Source organism: Triplophysa rosa, linkage group LG7, assembly GCF_024868665.1.
Source record: "Triplophysa rosa linkage group LG7, Trosa_1v2, whole genome shotgun sequence".
NCBI classification, from domain to species: Eukaryota; Metazoa; Chordata; class Actinopteri; order Cypriniformes; family Nemacheilidae; genus Triplophysa; species Triplophysa rosa.
Window position 1 is genome coordinate 7,984,352 of NC_079896.1, and position 12,872 is coordinate 7,997,223.

General features: G+C 37.4%; 1 protein-coding gene across 16 annotated transcripts in view; it reads left to right on the plus strand.

Moving 5' to 3' along the window:
- The window catches only part of lrrc7 (leucine rich repeat containing 7), an 89,597-nt gene that overhangs the window by 44,444 nt on the left and 32,281 nt on the right, over nucleotides 1-12,872 (plus strand). For 2 of the 16 annotated variants that reach the window (XM_057338526.1, XM_057338530.1), the window contains one exon: nucleotides 1,714-1,771. The exons of the other annotated variants lie outside the window; for them this stretch is intronic. The gene's annotated coding sequence lies outside the window, so the exon portion shown is untranslated. The remainder of the gene's footprint in view (nucleotides 1-1,713; nucleotides 1,772-12,872) is intronic. 16 annotated transcript variants of the gene reach the window in all.

A 12,872-nucleotide genomic window follows, 5' to 3' on the forward strand; every position in this document is an offset into this window, starting at 1 on the left:
ATTTGTACGAGTTCATACAAAGCCAAATGGTGGCTGCATTTCTTTTGGCTTTCATTCAGCCTTCATTTTTCATGCTACCTAGATGTTATATTCTGAGATTGCCGTCTTGTATTAGCTTCTGCACAAAAAGAACAAGGGATTTTCATTTCGCCATAACAAATGGAAGCACATGACTCTACACTGTCCAAGCCAGTTTAATGCACAGAGACAGAAGAGATTTTCCAAGACCCTAAATGAAGATTTCACATTCTGTGCATGTTTTTTTAATCCATTACTTGGGTCAGAGCCTCATGCCTCGCTGCGTCAGACATGGAATTTTAATTAGACTTTGCTCTGCTTGCGTTTTGGTTTGATGGTCAGTCGTGATGGTCAGCTTAGACTTTTTTTACTAGTGATAGAGAAAGACACAGTTTAACTCTGATTATAAGTATTTAGTACAATGATTTTTTTTGTCTTTTCTTAAAGGGGCAGTTCATCCGAAAATGAAATTCTGTCATCATTTACTCACCCTCGGGTTGTTCCAAATCTGTATAAATTATTTTGTTTTAATGAACACAGAGAAAGATATTTGAAAGAATGCTTGTAACCAAACAGTTCTTGGCCACCATTGACCCAGAACTTTGCTTTTCTAAAACGTTTAAAATATCTTCTTTTGTGTTCAACAGAACAAAGACATTTATAAAGCAAATTTTCCTACTATGGTAGTCAATGGTGGCCAAAAAAGTAGTAGTAAAACAGGTTTGAAAACTCATGAAATATGTAGACACAAGGTTTCAGAAGGACAGCAGGGATAGTTTTGTCAAACTTAACTTGAATGTTATTACATGAAGTGCACTTTTGGATTGTGAAACGCTTTTCTGTGTAATTTTACGAATGATGGGCAGCTCTGCCTTTTGGATGTTTTCCAGCAGAAACATTTAAAAACTTTACTGCTTTCCATTATCTCTTTTCTGACTCATGGTTGCACAGAGGGTTCATGTAATCTCTGAATTCACTGCCTGTGTACACGGTTCATTAACTAGGCACAAGAAAGTCATTGAAATCAGCTTACCATTTAATTACTTTTTACTGGGGTATTTAGTAACTTGTTTTTGTTTTAAATTTCATGAATAGCATTTAAAGAGGCAAATTAATCGTTTTCAGCTTGCGAATGACTTCCAATATCACGGGTTGCTCCCGTCACAATGCTGTATGAAACTGCTGAGATTACTGTGCTACTTCTAAACAGATTTACAGTGCTGGGTTGATGACATTTTTGTAAGCCACCAGTGCCACTGTTGTTTGCTTATCAGGCCTGAGCCTGTGGCACGCAGATTCTGTTCTGTATCAAGGCCATTGTGGTTTACCATGAATGTGACTACTACTGCCTGAATGAGATTATACGCTATTTTTGACTCCTTTGCCAAGCCTTATTTTTTTTGTTGCTTAAACACAATGTCAAGTCACATTACATTTCCTACTCATTGTATCTGCAGTTCTTTAACAAAATTATTTTAAATCTACATTTAATTTTATTATCATTTACAATAAGTGATTATGCAGATAGTGATTTGGGTGACAGTTGTTAGATGTTAAAAAATAAGACGACAGAATCTGAGGGGACGCGAAAAGTTGCAGAAATCTTAGGGTGAGCTACCTGTTCTATTTCCTTTCTGTCTTATCTAAAAAAAGCTCTCTCTTTTCTGCTTTCTGTCCTGGATCTGTCTCCATTAGCGCAACTGTCCCCGGGCCCCGAGATCCACATAGGCAGCTAGGACTCCCTTCCATCAAGGTGACCTAAAATATCTCCAATGCTCAAGCTAAACTTTGAGATTTTGTGCATGTTTACTTGGTGTTTGGCAGCAAGATTGGCTTCTTTATCACTGTCAGTGTGTCTAATAAATCATTGGTGTATTTATTTTGGTGTGTGTTAAGAGGTTGTATAACAAGGAGGAATCATATTTTCTTTCATCTTTTGTGATGAAAGAAACTTCTTTCAATTAGTACTTTAACCTTCGCAACTCAAAACATTTTCTCCATTTGTTTAAACAATAGCAAGCTTCAAAAATGGCTTGTTCTGAAGTCCTTGGATTTCTGACGTCAGGTGCCCAAAGCATCAACATATGCCCACACACATTTACATGACAACAACACTCAGTCATTGGTTGGTTATTTTTCAGTTAATCACAATTACATAATCACTTGTGTTATTGCTCATACTTCTGTACGAAACTCATTCCATACTTTTTGTGCTATGGGATGATACGTCATATTGTGTGGCTTATTGGTGAGATGTGTGCTATTATATTTATTAGAGGTGTATGTTTGGTACATTCTTTTTTGTTTTGCAAAAATGCAGTGCATGTATTTTATTTATGCATAAACTATATGGGACAAACCCATGTTGCTACTGTTTCCCCTTTTGAGCATTAGACAACTCATCCATCAAGATTTCAAAAATGAACATGGGGAGAAACTTCTTATAAAGAGCATATAAAAATCAGTAAATACCAAAGCTGTGTTAAAGGGGTCCTATCTTGCAAATTTTTCAAAGTCTTTATTGTGTTTACGAAGTGCTAAACAATAGGTGTTCATGTTTCGATTATCAAAAAATGCTATTTTATTATTTTAAGTTATACTGAATTATACTGAAAAGCAAGACAACATATAAAAAGCACATTTTGACCATTCAGTTTATGCAATAGTGAAAAAATTGAATAAATAAATAGAAGAAATGTGAAAAGCCGTGTTCGGTATTCAGCCAAGTGTTTCATTTTTATTCGGTTTTGGCCAATAATTTTCATTTCGGTGCATCCCTACTTAAAATGAAAGTTTCTTAAAACATACTTTCTCCAACTGTAAAGACCACTTCACAAGATGTAAACACTGATCCAGAAGCACTTCTGGTTTTATTTTTATTGTATTTATTTTTTACATTATTTTTTTTAATCTCACATATAATTGGATCTTAAATATATTTGATTAACATTTTGATTCGATTATAAATGTTCTGTTGTATTTTGTTCAAACGTTTGTTTAGTTTAAAAAACTGAAACAGGAAGTTCTTCTGGACCAGCATTGGACCAGCATTTTTTACATCTTCAAAGTGGTCTAAGAACATTTAACATCACAGAACCTTTCTGTTGCATAAAAGCTTCTCAAAAGTTCCTCAAACTATAAAAAGTACAAACCAAAAGGTTCTTTAGGAAATAAGAAATGGTTCTCCTGTGGGATCTCTTCAGAAAAACCTTTATCTAACATTTATTGGATGGTACATACACAAACAAGGGTTAAAATGTAACACAGTATAAGTACATTTAATCCAAATACGTTTCTTTTTGCATAATTGATTTTAATTTGTAGTAAAAGATACAGTATTCCATGCCAGCAAATCATTAATTGATCCAGAATTTAAAGCCGTAGTTCTCTATCCGTGCTGTTCTGGGAAGGATAGCTTTAACAATCCCTGGGGCATATTTGTTTTTCTGCATGTCTTCTGCCTCTGATTATTGGAGAAAGCTGCAGTGTCTGCCAAATAGCCGTGTCTCATGCTGAGGCAGCAGTGAGGCTTCTCTTGAGCAGCCATGGTCATTGAGAAGAAGAAATGGGACAGAGCCAAACGAAGGCAAAGCAGGTTGCCTGGTCATCACAGCGGTGCTGTCAAAACTGTCATCTCCTTTTTTGGGAGTTGTTCAACAATTATGAAGTAAACTGAAGTGAATGTCTCTAACTGTGAACAGGGAGGTGACAAACATATTTCTGTTTGCATTGAGTATAAACAGTGTGTTCTGGTTATACCACTCAATTATGACCAAAGCTGTGACTTTTTTTGACGTTTTTACAGATACTGACATTTATGTTTCATAAATACATCTGTTTTTAGCTGTATTTTAAAGCCTGATTCCAGCTATTTAAAAAGAATTATGCAGAATTTAAACACCAGGAAACTGCATTGAAAACTGCCCTGTGAACTGAATGTGCATTTTATAAGAATGAATACGCCATTGGTAACATTCTGTACCGTCCAAAATTCCACATGTGCCAAACTCCCTGCTGCCATTTTGGCCTCATTGACATCTCCAATAATAAATGAACATTCATTGCAGGCCTACATGTTCTCTTCAGTAGCCTTTTATTCAGTGTTTGTCACGTTACACTAGGTTTTACGTTACCTTAATGGATTAATGGATTCATTTATTAACACAGATTAATTTGATATATCAGAATTTAATAGACATGGAAATGTTGGTCTTGACAAGCTTGACATGTAGTTCTGTTATTCTGTCCCTCATAATGTAATTTCGACCCAGATAAGTCTTTACGTAAAATGTCAGCTCTTGGAAACTGTTAATATGTTTAATATGAATAGGCTTGTCTAATTGACTACACAATTAAGGCTGACGTTTGTGTATTTTGTATTCTTTTAACATTCATTTATGCTAAAATATCACCTAAGTGCATATTCTGTCAAAACACACATAACGTTAATTTTCTTTTTGTGTGTGTTTTGTCATAGCCGTTCATTTCTTCTGCATGTATGCAGGGGATTCTGTAATTTCATGAGGCATAAAGATGAATGAGAATAAAAATGTGCTTTTACAAACATGAAGAAATCATTTTTTAAACAATTAAACATAGGTGGCAAAAGATCTACAACAAATATATCTAGCTTTAAATGGAAAGGCCATGATTTATGAGAAATTGTCATTTCCTGATGTACAGATGTGCTCATGTAGCCATTTTGTTTCCCCTTGAGCTTAACTGACCTGAGGCAAAACTCCCAAGAGATCAATATCACACTCATCCACAATATCTAAACCTGTGTCTTCTGTAGCTTCATCAATGTAGCAGTGCTAAAGATCCAAAACTGAATAAAGACAATAATTATGAGTATATGAATTAAAGGAGTAGTTCACTTTCAAAATAAGTTTTCATGATAATTTACTAACCCCCATGTCATCCAAGATGTTTATGTATTTGTTTCTTTAGTCGAAAAGAAATTTAGGTTTTTGATGAAAACATTCCAGGATTTTTCTCCATACAGTGGACTTCAATGGACTCCAAACGGCTGAAAGTCAAAATTACAGTTTCAGTGCAGCTTCAAAGGGCTTTAAAATGATACCAGACGATGAATAAGGGTCTTATCTAGTGAAACGATCGGTCATTTTCTAAAAAAAAAAGTATATGCTTTATAAACACAAATGCTCGCCTTGCTCTGTTCTGCGATGCGCTTTCATGACTTCACGTAATACATAATTACGTTGAAAAGGTCACGCTTGACGTAGGCGGAAGTACCGAGTTAGTGTTTACAAGTTGAACGTGCAAGTTTTCAATGTAATTATGTATTACGTGAAGTCATGAACGCGCATCGCAGAGCAAGGCGAGCATTTGTGTTTATAAAGCATATACAATTTTTTTTATTTTTAGAAAATGACAGATTTTTGACGTTTCGCTAGATAAGACCCTTATTCATCGTCTGGTATCGTTTAAAGCCCTTTGAAGCGGCACTGAAACTGCAATTTTGACCTTTAACCGCTTGGAGTCCATTAAAGTCCACTATATGCCGAAAAATCCTGGAATGTTTTCATCAAAAACCTTAATTTCTTTTCGACTAAAGAAACAAATACATAAACATCTTGGATGACATGGGGGTTAGTAAATTATCATGAAAATTTATTTTGAAAGTGAACAACTCCTTTAATTGTGTAATGTACACAATATATTAAAGTATAGCACTAGCTGTATTGACCTGCCTGTTTAACCCTGCTTTTAATTTATGTTTAGATATTGAATTGATGGTATATTACTTTGATCATATGCTGTCAACATTTATTCAGTTCATAAAAGTGATATTAAATCTAATACCTGTAACCTTTCACCCTACTGACTGTAAGGACGATGTAAGAATCTGTATAAAAATAAATTTCTGTCTAGAGATGGTTTCCAAGGCAACAGTTTTAGCTAATAATAAACAATGTGTCAGCCACATATGGCCCTGAGGAAGTAGTTGTAAGTAAGATACACGTGCATTTTTAATGACCACATACAGTACATTGTATTCTGCTTTTATTTCCTTTGAGAGCACCTTTAGTTCTTGCTTCGGTCAAATGAATAACCTTTATAAAACAGCGGAGTGTTAAAGCTTTTGGGTAGTATAAATTATACCTCATTCAGCATGTGGAGCGAAACTGATAGCATTTCATCTTGTGGCAACTCAGCTCCCCGTAGATCTCATATAATGCAGTCTAGCTTCACCAAAGTTGGTAAAGATATTCTCAATGGGAGTGGCGGTGAATTAGCGGAGATGTCTCTATGTGAGCCGTCTGCAAGACAGAAACTAAGCCATTTTGCTAGAGAGGAGCTGGGAACTTGTGAATGTGTTCTCTCGCATTTGGAGAAGCTGCTCTTACGTCATGCAGTTTCCATAGCACCCTGGACAGAACTGGCTTATTTGCTCTGGCTTTCCTATTGGAAGCTAATGTTTGTGTTATGTTAGATATAAAGATTGACAGTTTATTTGTTTCATATTTATTATCTTTTGAAAAGATACAGACCTGAATTGGTGAACATGTGTCACATAGCCACCCAGGGCCTAATACCTAACAAATACCTCTCATAATAGCTATGTTTGGTTTTCCTTGCATAAGTTACAATGACGATTTTGTTGGTTGTCAAGTATATACTGGTTTGTGTCTTGGCAAGCATTGGGCTCCAAAAGAGGCACATCCAGGGGCGGACTGACCAGTAGGACATTCAGTCAAAGTCCAGAACAGCCATCCCACCGACGGCCTATGGCTGTGATCAGGGGCGGACTGGTGGACGTATTATAAACGCGAAAGCACGCAACGCGAAGGCATTAGCGAGTCGGACACGTATGCATGTAACGCAATGCACACATTATATACAAGACCTCCCCCCCTGTCGACAGAATTGGTGTAGGGCCGATGCCATTAAACGCTCCCTCACCAACCCCCCCCCACCCCCCCCCCCCCCCACCCGGTCAACAGAATTATTGGAGAGCCGATGTGGGCCGAATAAATCCAGGGCAAAATTTGCTTTCCCAGTCCGCCCATGGGCACATCCTGTAGTTTTCCCTTACACCGTGTCTACACCGGACGCTACTGGCACGACACGACACACGGCTTGCTCTAATGGGATTGTCATATTGCACCGTGCCGCATCCAGTGTGGACAAAATGTTAAATTACAATGGGTTCTAATGCATTCTATAGTCTTTTGTAGTGTCGCATCGCACCGCGTCCGGTGTAGACACGGTGTTATTATTTGTAAATCAGATCCTGCTCTTCGTGTTTCCCCTCAACCAGAATGAAGAGTGCAATCATTACCCAACTTGTAAACTGACAAACACATGAAACAGTGGATGATTGCAGTAATTCATTAATCTAATGTAGCAATCAGCCAAACATTTCCTCCTGAGGAATAATGATCCTAATAATGAGAGAAAGGTGGTTCAAATGCCGTCACCGAATGAAGTAATGAACAGTCAAATAAATATGATAAACATTCATGATGTCACTTATTTTCATGTTTGAAGACTTTTATATTTTATACTGTTTATATTGTTAAGAACGTATTCAATTAGTAGAGTATTCAACCAGTGAAATTTCAACCGGTGCATTATTTGAAGTCATAAAGATTTACCAGTTGACAAATTATACAAATTTGTGAATTCCTCTAAAGAATATTGTGGAAAACAGTGGTTTATGGTGAATCACGGGTGGGCATGTTAGAATGTTCTCCTTAAAAAGTCAAATGGTCAGTACTCTTCATACCTCTTCAGCTCTGGTTCCTTTTTTTTGCATTATTTTTTACAGAATTAGGTATACCTGAATTTAAAAGAGTGCCCTAGCCACATACATTTAAGTAAATAAATATTAATTTATACAAATTTGATAGAAAAATGTGAACAATTTGACAATTGTTTGACAATTGTTCTATGTTATGTTAAGGTTAAAATACACTACAAGACTTTTGCTCAGATTTTGCCCAGATTTTCAGTCTGGACTTGTTGCAGAAAGTCTGTGCCAGTCTGCAGATTTGATCAGTTAGTGTGTTTCTATCTGAAACTTGTGTATGATGTCTAGTTTAAATAAAATCTGTTCAGATTTTAAAAGTCTTGTAGTGTATTCCAGCCATTACTCTAAAATGTTAGATCGGTCAAACATACAGTGATATTCTTAAGATTGAGAGCTTTCATATGATATATGACTCATCTATGTTTTGTGAGTTTGTGTAATATAAATATGAAACGTTATATTATTATTCAAATGATTTTCACAGGGTTGGGTGGGTTGGTTGTGGGAATACAAATTCAGGCCTTACTGTGTTCTTGTAACATACAGTAAATGCAAAATTGATGGCTGAGGAAAGCCTAAGCTTATGTCTAGTTTGGTTTTGTGCTCCACAACTTATAGATTTGATGATGCAATTTCGAACCGACCCATGGGTCCTCGGGGGACTTTAAGAGGTTAACATTAATATGCATATTTTGAGTCTGCAATTTAATTCATGCTTTTGTTATTTTAACTCTTTATTTTTTTGTTCTCTTGATGGTTAGTTTTGCTCCCTCGCATAAATCTTGTTTCAGGAAAAACAATATCTTTATTGTATCCAAAAAGTGGACATTGAATAAGAACCTGCATTTACAAGCCATACAAATGGCGAGAGTTCACATACAAGTGAACGAGTTGAGAAAAATCGAATCTATCTCATCTCGTTTTTTATTGTCTTGTGGGTGAACACGACTTTATCTTATCAGTACCGATCATCTTTCTCTTTCCACCTCCTAAAGGAGAACCGCTTATCTAGAGCCATTGTTGTCAAGATCCCCATGGAAACACTTTTTTGTCCTTTTAAATGGTTGCTGATAGTTCTCTGCATGTGGCAGTTTATTCAGAAGGAAAATATTATGGTTTGAACCTTTATGGAATGCGTGAGGCATAGATGAAGCAATCATGTATATTGTATGTCTTTGGAGTGCTCCTGTGAAATAGGCATGTCCCCTTCAGACAGGGGCGGACTCGGAAGCAAAAACGGCCCTGGAGTTTTCGGCCCACATCGGCCCTCCACCATTTCTGTCGACGGGGGTGGGCGGGGGGGTGAGGAATTTTGATTGCATCGGCCCTCCACCATTACTGTCAACGGGGGGGTGTATGTAACGTGTTCGCGTTTGTCGTCCGTCTGTCCGGCCCAAGCATCCATTCCGGCCCCATACATTAGCGGCCCACCGGGAAAAGTTGCGATACTTCAACTGGCCGGCCCGCCCCTGGTCACGGCCGTCGGTGAGACAACCGTTCTGGACTTTGACAGAATGTCCTACTGGTCAGTCCACCCCTGCCTTCAGATGCTTTGTCGGTTTTAATCTGTAGATTCATGGGCTCGTGAAGTCTTGCCCATGCCTAAAATCTTTCCCGTTAAACCTCAATTTCATCGTCTTGCATCATTCATGTCTATTCATTTTATTTTATTATATTACGATACAGCACATCAATAAGAACTGAATGTTCGTATGGTGTATGAGAATTTTTTTTTATCAGGGGACATCTTCACATGCAGGAGTCTAATGTTTGGTTGCCGGCTCCATGAAAGAAATGACAGCCTAAAATTTCCGCTCTGTGACACTGAACTCTCCCCGAAAGTTTTATCTCCCAGAATCCTCTGAGTAGCGGTTCATCCAAAGCCGCTACTTTTCTTTACTGAGTGGAAGATGTTTTAATTATCAGTAATACATTTGCATTCGCAAGAGACAAAAGGACTCTGTATTAGCACAGCGTGTCTTTCATTTCGGACACTATTCCCTAATGCCCTCTCAAACATTGTTTTAGCGGCACATTTGCATCCCTGGAGAACATTACGATGCTCACGTGTCTCTTCTTTCACTTTGGCTCCTTGTCATGACAGAAGCGGCGGAGACGTATCACATCACGCTTGATTGATATAAGCAATTTTGCGTAATGCCGTTTCCTTTTCTCTGACTGATATTTGTGATTGGCTCCCAGAAGGATTTCTCTCATGGGTGTTAAATGAGCTTTCATGATAAACCAAATCAGATAAACTGCTTTGATTTACAACACAGGTTAATGCTTACTAAAACCATTGAAGTAGGGCTGCAACAACTAATCGATAAAACCGATAATAATCGATAATGAAAATAGTTGTCAACGAATTTCATTATCGATTAGTTGGTCTGTGACTTCACTTGCGAGCTGCTCAGTTATAAATCAAGCGCGTCTTCTCTTTTAAAATGACCGTTTTAGACGTGTCCCTCCGTGCAGCATGCGTTGCGCAGTTTTAAAGTCAGTGTCTCTCGGTGCAGCCCGAGCTGCGCTGTTTTTAAAGGCAGGGTGTCTGATTTCTCTTAGCCGTTGTTGATGTTCAAATCACCAAAACAGACACACCCCTACCCCCATCTTTCGCTTTCGTCAGCGCTCCGCTCGACTAATGTCCGTCCTGTGCACTGTACACCTTACTGCTGATTGGCTACAAGGTTGCTTTGGTACTCGGCCCGACTTTGTCTAAACAAGTGTAATACGGAAATCGGACACCCCGCCTTTAAGAGACTTGTCTGTCCATGCATGCGTCTCTCTGTGCTGCATGAGGTGCGCAGTTTTAAAGTCAGACGTGTCTCTCCGTGCAGCATGAGGTGCGCAGTTTAAAAGTCAGGCGTGTCTCTCCGTGCATGCGTCTCTCCATGCAGCACAAGTTGCGCAGTTTTAAAGTCAAACGTGTCTCTCCATGCATGCGTCTCTCCATGCAGCGAGAGTTGCGCAGTTTTAAAGTCTAACGTCTCTCTCCATGCATGCATCTCTCCATGCGGCACAAGTTGCGCAGTTTTAAAGTCAAACGTGTCTCTCCATGCATGCGTCTCTCCATGCAGCGAGAGGTGCACAGTTTTAAAGTCAAACGTCTCTCTCCATGCATGCGTCTCTCCGTGCGGCACAAGTTGAGCAGTTTTTAAGTCAAACATGTTTTGCATGCATCTTTTCAAGCCGCACAGTTTTAAAGTTTAAAGGGGAGAGGTGTTTTAAAATGACAAAATTAAAGATTATATTTGTAAAACCCAATTTGTGGCATTTGCACTTTGCAAAGTATATAATAGGCTAAATACCCTGATTTGGGGGTTTATTTAGTTCAGAGGTGGGTAACGAAGTACATTTACTTGAGTACTGTACTTAATTACACTTTTTGAGTATCTGTATTATTTTTTCTGGATACTTTTTACTGTACTTCACTACATTTGAATGACAAATATCTCACTTTTCATGTCACCAAAAAAATTATTTCCTTGGCCAACCACCCCTCCATCCCACATTTGGGAGAGACTATTGTCGGCTCCTTCTAATATGACACACCTGAATCAACTCCACAACATTTTGGGAGAAGGCAAATGAGTTCAGTTGTGTATGCTTTTCCCATCTCTGATTTAGTTATTATAAGCAAAAGATCCAATTAAACTTTTTATCCGATTAATCGGAAAAATTATCGTCAAACTAATCGATTATCAAAGTAATCATTAGTTGCAGCCCTACATTGAAGTAAAGAGCATTAACTCTTTATGCTATATCGTCGTTGTTTTAGAGCTCAGATTATGTTATCAGGACGGTTATGAGGCTCATTTTATGGTTTAGATGATGGGAAGGTGGTGAATTTTATGTTGTGAAGTTTTTATGAGGGCTCTGGTATATGGTCTACCGTCTTCTCCGCTCCTTGTTCAATTAAAACACCCCGTCTAGCTGGACAAGCAATATACTAGGTTATGTGCAGACAGGACATAAGTGTGATTTTCTTTTTTGAAGTTCCTGTCAAGTCATCTTGGCAGCCAAATGTGCAGTTTGCAAAATTGATGATTCAGGAAAAAGTGGGATTTCCTCTTAAATGAAAGTTAAAATTGCTCAAATTAAATATTAAAACAGGTATGAATGAAAAATATGAGAGACATATTTGTTCAATAGTACTATGTTTATAACGGTCCATTGCAAACAATTATTTTAATAATTAGTGTTGCTAATATACATCTTATGAAACCTTTTCAAACCATGTATTCTATACTGTATAACATATTGCACAATATTCATATTTCTAAATATTTATTTTATCTTTGTTTCTGTACCCATTTTTTTTTGGCCCTTCTGTCTGTTCTATATTTTCTGTGAAGCTGCTTTGCAACAAGTTTTGTGAAAAGTGCTATAGAAATACACTGAAATTGAATTGAAAAAATTGAAGAAGTATGATATGATTCAGCACATTTGGGTTTAAGAAACAAATTAAGAACTTTTCAAGTGTGCAGTGATTGTATTATAATGATCATAGGGGAATGATGTATAATTTAATCTGATATCAATATGTAAGGCATAATCAGTTAGCCGGAAATAAACCCATGCATCACTCTAAAATGTTTTTAAATGTTTCTTTTGCAACAATGATCAGTTGACTGTACTTTTCCCCTCAGTTAATACAAGTATACTTACCAAATTAATAAATAAATGTATGTGAAATATTGATTTAAGCTAAAATCAATGTTTGTGAGTCGAAAGAGACCGTTACTATTAGAGGCATGAAACTAGCAAAACGTATGTGATGGGCTGCCAGTCACATATACTGTGTAGCATTCCTGATACAAAAATATTTGAAGTCAGAATGGTGTGTGATTGACCAACCATGAAAGAGGATTTCAGCGAGCCGTGTAATATGCCAAAGATAATGATAGCCTGTAGGAAGGTTCATGGATAAAAAAAGCTCAACCCTAGCTCAATTATAACAAAACGCTCCAGACAATTGCTTTTCGATGTGAACTATAGAGACACAGTTGTACTATGCAATTTTTTGCGCTATACTTAGCAGTTACTTAGCACATAGCCCTTTTAGAACGTTAAT